Source organism: Danio rerio, chromosome 9 (genome assembly GCF_052040795.2).
Source record: "Danio rerio strain M-AB ecotype USA chromosome 9, GRCz13ab, whole genome shotgun sequence".
NCBI lineage: Eukaryota > Metazoa > Chordata > Actinopteri > Cypriniformes > Danionidae > Danio > Danio rerio.
Genome location: NC_141029.1, coordinates 41,035,745 through 41,048,029, shown reverse-complemented (window position 1 = coordinate 41,048,029; position 12,285 = coordinate 41,035,745). Strand labels below are relative to the sequence as shown.

Below are 12,285 nucleotides of genomic sequence, written 5' to 3'. Positions count from 1 at the left end.
AGTGCGCTGAATCCGGTTCACAGCCCAACACTGAAAGCGAGACGTGACTTTTAAAGGGCCATGAAACCCCCTCGTTTCAGCAAGGTGTTTTCACACCTGTACTTTGGAAAAAGTCAGAAAAGTGGGCGTGGCCAGCTCTGTTTAGGGGGGGGAGTCGGAGGAAGAAAAGTGGGATGGTGTGGGAGTGTCTATTTGGGCACGCGCGAGTTTCAGAGTCAAAATTCACACACACAGGAGAAAGTGATGGTGTTTAACCTACATGGACATCTGTAGTAGAATTATTTGCCAAATTATTAAATGGTGGACTTTAACTACAGTTTGGCTCTTTCATTCAGGGAATTCATTCATGCCCCTCGCGACAAACGAGATATTTGATTCGAGGAACTGCTCTAAGCGTGTATTTTTCATGCAATGTTTGATACCGCACATCGAATGAGAGAAAAAAAAAACTCAGCATTTCCTGGAAACTTAGATGCACACGGCAGGTAGCGTCAGAAAGCCGTGTGTGTTATTCCAGTCACTAAATGCGGTAAAAACCCTACACTAGGTTAAAGTTTGGTTGTGGTGCTAACATGTTTACTCTCGGTGCAATAGTTTGTTAGATACGAACAAACTGAATAAACAAAGAGCACTGGTCGCTCACTTACCAAATCTGTAGAGACAGGACAATCAACAGCAACTAGAGCTGCGTCTTTATGAAGAGAAGACTACAAGCGAATCCGGATCTTAGCGTTTGCAGATGAGAACAGCTCTCAGGTAAATAATGTTCCTCCTTAGACACGTAGGTTATTGTTGTCGAGCGTCGCGTACACTGTAATCCACACGTGACTCTGAGCTCTCACAGAGAGAAAATAAAAACGAAACTTAACTGCAGCAAACTATAGAAGCAACACTTCACGCTTGTTTTGCCAATACAATGTGGCGTCTCTGCCGTCTAAACACTGTGACATTAATGAATATTAATGAAGTTGCACAATAGAGCGCGCTGATTGGTTTGACCCAAGCCTTACTCATGCAGTAATGCAGCACACTGTAAGACGTAATAAGACACTCTGGCACAGACGCCCAGTCTGCACGCTGGAATACACGCTATTATGTCATGACCGTGACGCAGCTTCAAAAATTCGTTTCAAACCGGAAGTACGAATTTGCTTGAAATAACGCAAAAACAACCAATTTACACTTTTTAGTGAAATATAGGTGTCCTAATAGTGTTTTTAGCAGTGTGGGACACATATAATACGACTGTCAACAGCTCAAAAAATGTGTTTTGGTGTTTCGTGACCCTTTAAGTTTACTTGTGTGCAGTCTGAACTCAGCATCAGCGAGACGTAATTCCTGCAGCACGAGGACTTTATGATTGTTTATGAGCGTCAAAAGTGGCTGATCTGTTCGGCAAAATATTTGACTGTATGTCACCGCATCCCTAAGGCGATATAACTAGAGAAATTTCCACTGTGCTGAGCAGGAGCCCTAACTGAACAGCGCAGCATCGATGACATAAGTTTGTATTGTGAGTGCGTGCCGCGGGGGAGATGGGAGAAGGGACAAGCGTGCTTTGGCCCGGTTCAAGGCAACTGAGCATAGTGTGAGTATGCCCTAAGGCTACTTTCTAGCATTTGGACAGTGATATCGTTACTTGTCATGTACTTATTAATATTCTGCTAACATGAATAACATTAGCGTTTTAACATACACGTAACAAAAATGAAAACTAATGCATGTACATGCAGAGGTCTAATGAAATATTGTTTTCTGATCCAGTTTAAAAATGAAGTAGACTAATACATTTATTATATTAACATGACAGTAAAATATATAACCTTTTAAAATACATATTGCATACATTTTTTATACCAATATTTTAGACTGTTCTCACACATTCCTTTATTTTTTAATAAGTCTAGGCTATTATATGATTTAGTTGTAGATGTATGAGGTATTTTATATTGATATTGGACCACTTTTTTATTTCCCTGTCAGCCAAACTAACTGCAGCATGAAATATTGCCACTCCCCATATGCTTTATTTTCTTTTCGTTTTAAATGCCACTTCTGTGGCCACAAAACACAGTTTTTTTCCTCTTAACACAAGAACCTAGATTTTGGTTTCTGATAAATTACATTAAGCATGAAGAATCATTTGATATTTCATTTGTGGCTCATTTAAAAGGGTGGTCCATAATGTAATTTTAATTCTTGGTTGTGTTTATAAGATGCAAAGCTGTGTGTGCTAATGTTTCACTTGAAGGAAATCATGTGAATTTTTTCATAAATCTCACTTTGATTAAACACAGCTACTCAGCTAACATGAAAACGACTGTCAAATTTCCTAGTTCCTCAGAAAGGCCCGCCCTTAAGTGACTCTGATTGGTCATCGTCATAATGTGCTGCTATTCGCGGATCGGCTCCATGTCACGCCCGTAAAAGCATGCGCTTTTCTGCTGTGCAAACAATCAGTTAACCTCCTGCCTGTTCTCTAAAATAAAATCTGACAAGTGTCTAAAACAAGTGAAAATGGGGTGCGGCTCCTTTAAGAGTGTTTGCCATTGTGTGTGCGTCTATGTGTGTGTGTGTGTGAATGTTGTCTGCGTCTATGTGTGTGTGTGAGTGAATGTGTGAACTTTCTGTAACAAGCGCATATGCACGGGAGTTTTTTTTTTTCTTTTTCTCTGATACTCGGATTAAGTTATTTTCTGTAAAATATCGTGACAGAAGAATAAAGCACAAGATGTGGGATGCTACCTGTGTAAGCCTTGATTTTTTTTTTTCTGCTGCCACCACGAGTCAGGTGAGCTATCCTGTATTAACTCTATGCAATACACAACGCCTTTCACATTTATCCGAAATATGCAGGTGTAAGCAAACTTTCAGGTTGACTGTAACTTATAAAAAAAAAATTATGCAGATGTATGTATACATGGTTTTATAAATGTCCTTTTTTTTGCTAGCTTATGATATTTTCAGCATTGTATACATTCATAAGTTTGTGAACGCAGTGTGCCTACTTTTATAAATGAGGCCACGCGACTGGTAGGAGATAAAGTTGGGGTACAGCAGATATTTTGGCCAGTATGATAACAGATAACTCTTGAAAAGTAATAACTTTGTATGGAACTATTAAAAAAAAATATTCATTTTCCTTCGGCCTAGTTTCTATTTCAGAGGTCACCACAGCGGAATGAACTGCCAACTAACTACCAACTATATATGTTTTACACAGCAGGCGCCCTTTCAGCCACAACCCAGTATTTGGAAACACCCAGACACACACACGCACACACACACACTAAATAAGATTTAGATCCTTCTTATTCTAAGGCGACAGTGCTAATCACTGAGCCACTGTGTCGCCCCAAATATTAATATTATCAATTTAAAATGATTATTCTAATTATACAAAATGCACTAAATTGATAAAACAATGCTTTATAGTCTTAAATGAATTCAAAAACCATCAAAAATAAATACTGTTATGCATTATTCATTATTATTCAAAGGATTTCCCAAAAAAGTTTCAGTCACACTAGTAATAAATGTAAAAAATGTTTCTTGAGAAAAAATGTAAATGATTTCTGAAAAATAATTGGGCGCTTTCAAATAAATACTGTTCTGTTGAATGTTTGATTCATCTGTACATACTGAAAAACTAAAGAGTTCCTAAAAATATATTCATTAGAACAAGTGTGTCACACTAATAATAAATGCAAAAAAAAAAAATTAAAATAAAAAGTTTCTTGAGAGAAAATCTGAATGATTTCTGAAAAAACTAATTGGGCGCTTTGAAATAAATACTGCTCTTTTGAATGTTTTATTCATCCGTACATACTGAAAAAGGCAAAGGATTTCTCAAAAAATATTAAATCAACACAATTTTCAGTCACACTAGTAATAAATGTAAAAAAAAATGTTTCTTGAGAAAAAATCGGAATGATTTCTGAAAAAAAAAAAAAAAACAGTTGGGCGCTTTCAAAGAAATACTGTGCTGTTGAATGTTTGATTCATCTGTACATACTGAAAAAGCTAAAGATTTCCTAAAAATATATATATATATATTAATTAGCACAAGTGTGTCACACTAATAATAAATGCAAAAAAAAAAATGTTTCTTGAGAGAAAATCGAAATGATTACTGAAAAAAATAATTAGGCGCTTTGAAATAAACATTGCTCTTTTGAATGTTTTATTCATCTTTGCATACAGAAAAAATCTAAGGATTTCCTAAAAATATATTTATCAACACAAGTCTCACACTAATAATAAATGTAAAAAAAAAATAAAAAATCTTTCTTGAGCAGAATATATGAGATATTACTGAAAATATAATTGCACGCTGAAATCTATAATAATGGTTGCTGGAAAGGTAGTTTACATCTCAAGGATAAACTACATTTACGATTATATTAAACTATGATAATTGAGAAATGACAGGTGTGCATTTTAATTGCGTTCTTGAGGTAACTGTATCTTTTTTTCACTTCTCAAACAAGCATGTTTTTAGCCCATTAAACCCAAACATGAGGGCTTCAGTATTCACAAAGAGAATGATGTGTGCTGTAATTATGAACACATCTGAACAAATCTGTTATTATACACACACTGGCATGTTCCCAACACCTCAGCACAGATCCAAGAGCCTCTAATTGGCCATACCTCCTCCTGTCGTAGATCAATAATGAATGTATCTGAGCTAATAATACACCTAATTTGGACGGAGTGCAGTATAGGTTTTAGATGAAATGATGATATGTACACTAATGGCAAGGAAGTCCTTGAAGTATTTCAAAGACCAGGCTCCATGAGCTGCAAGAAAGAGAGAAAAATCTCAATGGCTGCTGTACTAAAGATGCCATTTCCATTTCGCCTCTCCAAATGAGCTTTAGCATTCATGTTTATATAAAAGGAAAATACATGCAGAAATTATGACACACACACACACACAAATATATATATATATATATATATATATATATATATATATATATATATATATATATATATATATATATATATATATATATATATATATATATATATATATACTATTGATCTGGTGATTTACGGTGAGTTACTTTCTTCTGTGAAAAAAAAAGACATGCATGTGAACATTGCAACTTAAAGGAAAGAGGAAAATTTTCTAAAAAATTTAAGTTGTAGATGACTTTGTACTTCCTATAAACCAGTGTAAAAGCCAGTTCTATTTCTTTCTGCTGTGATCTTGCACCACTCTTTGTCAAGTTTCTTCCACAGTTCACTGTCTGTAGTGAGTTTTTTTAGGCATAACTTTGACACCAAGGATTTTTCAGAGTTAATAATCAAGTTTACATCAGGAGACTGGTCTGGCCATTTTATTATTTCAACTTTATGTGAAGGAGATAATTGTCCTGCATTGAAATTGTTGGCTGATTGGGTGATGAATGTTGACAATCAAGCTTCGAATAATCATTTGCATTCAATCCACGTAGAGGCCCAAATCTTGCTGCTGCAAAGCAACTCTCAATCCATGACAAGTCCTCCTACAGATTTCACTGGCTTTGCACACTTTGAGTGCAGTCTTTCCCACATTTTGATGATGATGTTTTTCAGAACCACATCAAGTAAATGTAAAAGTATTGGTCACACTTTATTTTAATGGTCCGTTTGTTGAATTTAAGTTACATTGCATCTACATCTACATACTACTAATTTACATTAGATTATTAGTAGACTGTTAGGTTGGGATTAGGGTTGGGGTTAGTGTACTGTAAGTTGACATGTACTTGCAAAGTTTCTTACAGTCAGTTAACAGTGTCAACAAATATTAAGCAGACAGTCTACTAATACTTAAATGGGCCATCAAAATAAAGTGTTACCAAAGTTTGAATCCACACTATATGTTCCTTAGCAAAGTTTCTTTTGTCTTTAAATTCTTTCTGCAGAGGAATGTTTGGTCACTCTGGGCTTTAATTTCTTTTTGATTCTGTGAAACACATCTTTACTCTGTTCAACGATGATTTAGTGGTCAATTTCAACTTCAGTGTTAAACCCATTGTGCATTGAGATTCTTCATCTCCATGTTATCCGGTACTCTTGTGCAGTTGTCTTTTATGGACGACCAGTCTTTCTGGTGGACTTAAATGAGTTAGTGATGTTGTTGATTTAGAACAATCAACTTCTTTGGCTATGGCTGAAATGGCCCCTTGGGTTCTCTCAACAACTTTCTGTTTGAAGGTTTCTGACATCATTGAATGTCTCACCATTTTGTGAAAGCTGAAATTTCAAGCTGCCAGTTAAATAGGATTTGTCAGATAATTAAGGAAATTACCACCAGGTGCAAATTTACTGTAATTACTGTGAAGAATCTGATCTGAGAGTTATTTTGATCAGTTCTGTCTTTCAGATATCAAATATAGTTTTTAATACTGTGCTTCAGAATAGATTTACCTCATGAAATGTGCTTAAATTTTCTTGTTTGTAATTTTAGGTCTTTATTTATTTAATAGAAACCTTACCTTTTCCTGCTTTTACAACTGAAGTCACCATTAACATTCTGCATGAACTGTCAGTTTAATACACAAAGGCATTTTAAAGCAAAAGAGGTTCGTCACCATTGTTCTAGAAAACCTGTTTATGTCTCCGAGTGCAATCAATTATATATGTGAATTATAATATTTGCATCATGTGCAGGAAAAGCATTTGTGCACAATACAACATCATCTAATAGCAGTAGAAAACTGCTTTGTCTATTCCCTTTACTGTTACACATACAGTAATGTGTCATTTGGCACAGATTGCCACTAGTTAACAGGCATGACAACAGACTTATACATGCGCTTATGCAAGTGCTCTTAAGGGGGGAAAAAACTAGATAAACTAGAGATCGTTTTGCTTTAAATCCTTGTTGACATAAATTTCTTATTAACTGTTCAAAGCCTTGAAGTCTGCGCAGTAAAGCTTTCAGATTTTGCTATGTTTTTATCCGCTGCACTTTAATGTTTTAAGAGAGCCAAAAGGATGCATGACTAAAGCACCCTATGTGACTTTCACATGATATCATCTGGATGTTTTTAAATAGGTGATTGAGGAAAGTTGACAGGGATGTCAGAAACAATCCTTCAGACCTAGAAGCAGCAATAGTGCTCTCTGCTGGAGAAACAGCCCCACTGAGAGCCTGCAAGAGTAAACAAATAAGTTATTGATTAATTTATTTGGCACACTCAGCACAATTGAATAGATTTGTTTTATGTATGCAGTGTTTTTTTAAGATAGTAATTGTTTAAAAGCATTATAGTAACAGTTTAAAGGAAAAAAAAGGCTACTGGCATAGGAAATCTTTAATGAGTGGCATGTTGGAGCTTTGGTATTTGAAGTCATCAAATTGAAGACTACACAGAAGGTGTTGTACAGTATATTGGGAAAATCATATGAAAGTAATACGTTCATAATGTTTTATATATATATATATATATATATATATATATATATATATATATATATATATATATATATATATATATATATATATATATATATATATATATATATATATATATATATGAACAATTAGTAATGACAGCATATGTTTTAGTTCATTGTAACTTAAGTTCATTATTTTCTGTTAATTCTGTTAATCTGACTTAAAACAACTTGCATAACTTAAAATTAAGTCAGATTAACATTTGCAATTGGGTCATAAGGTTAATTTGATTCAGAGTAAATATGTAAGGTTCTGAATTAATTAGTTTTGTTTGAAGATTCTTTTCTAAATCTCTGTTTTCTAAGGGAAATGACTTGGTCTAATTGGAGCTCTGATTGTTCTGATGATTTAGTTGTGATTGGTCTACAGCAGGGGTCACCAATCTCATTCCTGGAGGTCTGGTGCCCTGCCTGGGTGTTTCAAGTACACCTAGTAAGATTAGCTTGTTCAGGTGTGTTTGATTAGGGTTGGAGCTAAAATCTGCAGAACAACGGACCTCCAGGAACAAGTTTGGTGATACCTGGTCTACAGCTTACAGGATGAGTCGAAAACCAGAAGCCTTTCTGAGTTTGCTTAATCTTTAAACGTTGCACGATGATGAAAAAGTTGTAATGATCAATTGGATGTGTTTAGATTAGTCACTGCTGAAAATGCTTGTTGAATGCATTGTGCAGTGAGTTTTATGCTCTTGTGAACTTTAATTTGTAAACAAAGGCTGAATATGATATAGTGTAGGAGTCATTTTGCAACTTCAGTAAAAACGGCAGGAGTTCTATGAAATTGTATTCTTACTGTATATCGACAACACAAACCAAGTGTTACATGGCTATCCAAGGTATGCTCTCAGCGTGCACCTTGATATCAAAATGACATCACAAAACATGTCAAAATGCTAATCAAATTACTACCTTGATGTCAAAGCAACATCAAATTGACATCCACTAAAACACTGACATGAAAAACAATTACAAGACAGTCGTGTAATCGATGGTTTTTACATGTTTTTTAAGGCAATTTTAGATGTCAATTTGATGCATTTTGACATCCAGGTAGTTTGCATGCATTGTAGAGATACACAATCTAGTTTAAAGTTATGATTTGCAATTGAAGCTTTCAGATGAATAACATTTTTTCTTTTATTAAGGGGTGACATTATAACAATTTTTTTATGCTTCGAGGTGGGAGTGCAAGTGGACTGTACAAATATTCTGGAGCTTTTCATTTATTTAATAAATGCCTCATACGTGACACATTTTTACTACATTAACCCTAGTACAATAGCCTAATGGGTATTAATATAGTAGTATGTTAATTAATGTGTGTTCCATGTTCTGCATCAACCCTAAAAGATAATGTAAAAAATGATTAATAAAATGGTAAATAACATCAATGATTGGGCAGCACAAAATATGCTATGTTAATTAGCTCTTGGTCAATAACCGAAGCAGTTACCTTTCAATCCTTAATCCAAGTTTCTCCCAATTGGAGGTCAGGCAGATATACTTTATACTTTGATCAATTATGGAAATGAAATTGAATTGTTGATGAACTTATTACAGCACCTTATAATCTGTTCCTTCTTTATTTGTTGAGCACTTTAATGTTACCTTTACAAACGGCAACATTGCACACTGCATGGAATATAATATTCAAAAAAGCTTTTAGCAACAAATTACTTCTATGAGTCCTTTCTTTTTGGTTAATCAAACCAGCGCCGTCGTACATGTTTGGTAGATTGAAAAGAAGCAGCTCTGTTCCCCAAACAAAAATGACTTTGACAGCATTTACCAAATTTACCTGTCTATTTTTTTTTCTTTTACTTTTGTCAATTGGTGAAATTTGTTCCTTGCCATTGCCGCCACTGCCTTGCATGGTTTGGGACTTGTGGAGCTCTGCATCAATGGATTTGCTTTTCAGTGTTTGGAATTTCAGCAGTGAAAGTTAATCAACACTGAACTGAACTTGGGTGACGCAGTGGCGCAGTAGATAGTGCTGTCTCCTGAAGGTCGCTGATTCGAGCCTCGGCTCAGCTGGCGTTTCTGTGTGGAGTTTGTATGTTCTCCACGTTTACGTGGGTTTCCTCCGGGTGCTCCGGTTTCCCCCACAGTCCAAAGACATGTGGTACAGGTGAATTGGGTAGGGTAAATTGTCCATAAAGTATGAGTGTGTGTGTGTGAATGTGTGGTTGGATGTTGCAACTGGAAGGTCATCCGCTGCATAAAAACATGCTGGATAAGTTGGTGGTTCATTCCGCTGTGGCGACCCCGGATTAATAAAGGGTCTAAGCCGACAAGAAAATGAATGAATGAATGAATGAATGAATGAATGAATGAATGAATGAATGAATGAATGAACTGAACTTCAACTCTGAAAACTAGAATGACGATTTAAATTTATTAGAACTTCTATGTTAAGCTGTTTTGACACAATCTACATTGTAAAAGCGCTATAGAAATAAAGATTAACTGAATTGAAAATGTTGATTTTATTTAGTAGATTCAAATTTTGTTTGCTGAATAGTAAACAATGACATCCATATAAGAAATTCCATACTAAAATGTTAAGCTGCTTTGACACAATTTGTATTGTAATAGCTCTATGGAAATAAAAATGATTTGAATTGTGAAAGCAGGTAAAGTGCCTCTTGGTGGAGTTTGGAGAATCTAGATTCTGTCAGTGTTTGGCCTGGAATTTCTGGATCAGCCTTCTCTACCTCCCCGAGCAAATTCTGTTCTGTGATTTTCCAGAGAACAATAAAGCATCTGGCTGTCGTAAAGTCTCTTTCTATGCGGCTGTTGTAACCGTTGTGCCTGGTAATTCCATCAAATTATCCATCAATCCTCTACTTGGAAAGAATACAGTGTATTGTTCCCATGTAGCAATTCAAGCACAACAAACTACAAAAACTAACTTTAAAAGTAATCATTGCTAAACCAAGCTGTGAGGAAACCACATATATCAGTTGCTCTTGCTTTTCTGAATGCATGCTAGACTAATGTGTGTGATTGTGTTTGTTTTGGTGGCTGTCCTTCTCACAGATTGACGCTACTGCAGGTGTATGTGAGGAACTAGTGCGACTCAAGCAGAAGGGTGATGTGATCACACTCGCGGTGCCCAGCAGGGGTGCGGAAGCCCAGCACTGGCAACATGCTTGTGACATGTGACGGCCCGGAGGGGGTCTTCACTGCACATACCTGTGCCAGGAACATGTGCCAGGCAGAGGATGGCAGGCAGCACAGACAATGCCAACCTGTCTTTCTTTGAACAAGGTGCAGCTCTGGAGGACAAAGATGAGAGCTGTTAGGAATAGGTAAAAATATAAATGTTAAGTCTTCATTTGAATATTTCTTAAAAGCAGACTAGTCTCTCTTTCTCTCTCTGTGTGTGTATTTACATTGGCTCTGTTTATTTACAGTTGTGAATTGCATTATGGGATGTTGATCTCTGCCTTGTCAACTTTAGATGTTAAAAATTTAACTCTACAGCTTAACAAAGTGGATTTTATTAACATTTTAGTAGTTTGAAGTAATTTAATGTGTAAGAAATAACATAGTAAGAAATAAGTCTGTAAAACAACTGAAATTGTACTGGCAGTTTATTACTACCATAATTTTCTGTACCGTAACATACAACACCAACCCAGACAATGCCACTTTAAATTACTAAAAATTTTAATACAAATCACTTTTTCAAACTTTTCAAGGTTAAAAGTTGTTGAAAGAAAGATTAATGTCCCATAATGCAATTCAAAAGCATGATAAATGGGGAAAAATAAAAAACATGAATCATAAAATATGGAAAATGCTAATTTACGGATATTTTTTACTGTATGCAGCAATTTAAATTGATTACCAGACAAGATAGAGAACCTGTTTTGTGTTTAAACATGTGCAAGACATTGCAGTGGAATAATATCTTTAAAAGTTTAGCAAAAGATGCTTTCTACCTGCATCAGCATGCGCACTTTTAGCTCTGATCATAGAAGTAGTTTACCCGTTTGTTTTTTTTACGTTTTTTTAAAATCTGTGGACTCCATGAACCACCTTCTACATGGCGAATCACATCATAACATTACTAAATTTGATGTGAAGCAAAGCATGATGCATCAGACTACATGACAAAAGTTCAAGCCTCAGGACCACACAGCTTTAGTGAAAGAAACAACTAAAATCTCATGTAGCAGCGCAAAGCTAAAAACAACAGTGAAATGTAAAACTTGAAAGTTGTAGGTTGTCTGAATAGAAACAATGGATTCCAGGTTTATTGCAAATATGCATTTATACAAATATTCAATTGTTTTTGAGCATAGAGAGATTGCAATATTCATGTTAAAAAGTTGGTGATGCTAAAGATTTTTGGTGCAAATAGTTTGATTTAGATTGGCTGATTTGTATACAACATCATGGGTAAATCTTTTTTTTTTTTTTTTTTTGCCGCCAAAAGACCATAAAACATTATTGTATTAAAGACACATTCAATTTGTGCAGACAGAGAAGCCTAAAAACAATCAATTATAAACCTGTTCTCTTATCTTTTATTTGTTACTGATAAATCTATATAAATCTATTTTCACATGGAGTAAATGAGTGGAGTTTTTACTTCCGATGCTTAAAATATGAAAAATTTCATGAATCAAACAATTTCAATATTCTTTTCAGGATTTCTACAACTTTTCTCATATTTGGTTCTTTTTAGTCAATCATGGCTCTTATAAGTTGGTTCTTAGTAAATCAAATGTATCAGTGACCATTGTAGTTTGATATCTGAAATCAACTTTACTAGTTGATTCTTTTTAGTGATTCAATCTGTAACCAGGGGTATGATACAGA

The 12,285-nt window shown here is 35.0% G+C and overlaps 1 long non-coding RNA gene across 3 annotated transcripts in view; it reads left to right on the top strand.

Annotated features, from left to right (window-relative positions):
- The window catches only part of LOC141376180 (uncharacterized), a 93,352-nt gene extending 82,103 nt beyond the window's left edge, over positions 1–11,249 (top strand). For all 3 annotated transcript variants that reach the window (XR_015499753.1, XR_015499756.1, XR_015499754.1), the window contains one exon: positions 10,495–11,249. This is a non-coding gene — a long non-coding RNA (uncharacterized LOC141376180). The remainder of the gene's footprint in view (positions 1–10,494) is intronic.
- Positions 11,250–12,285: the final 1,036 nt, after the last annotated feature.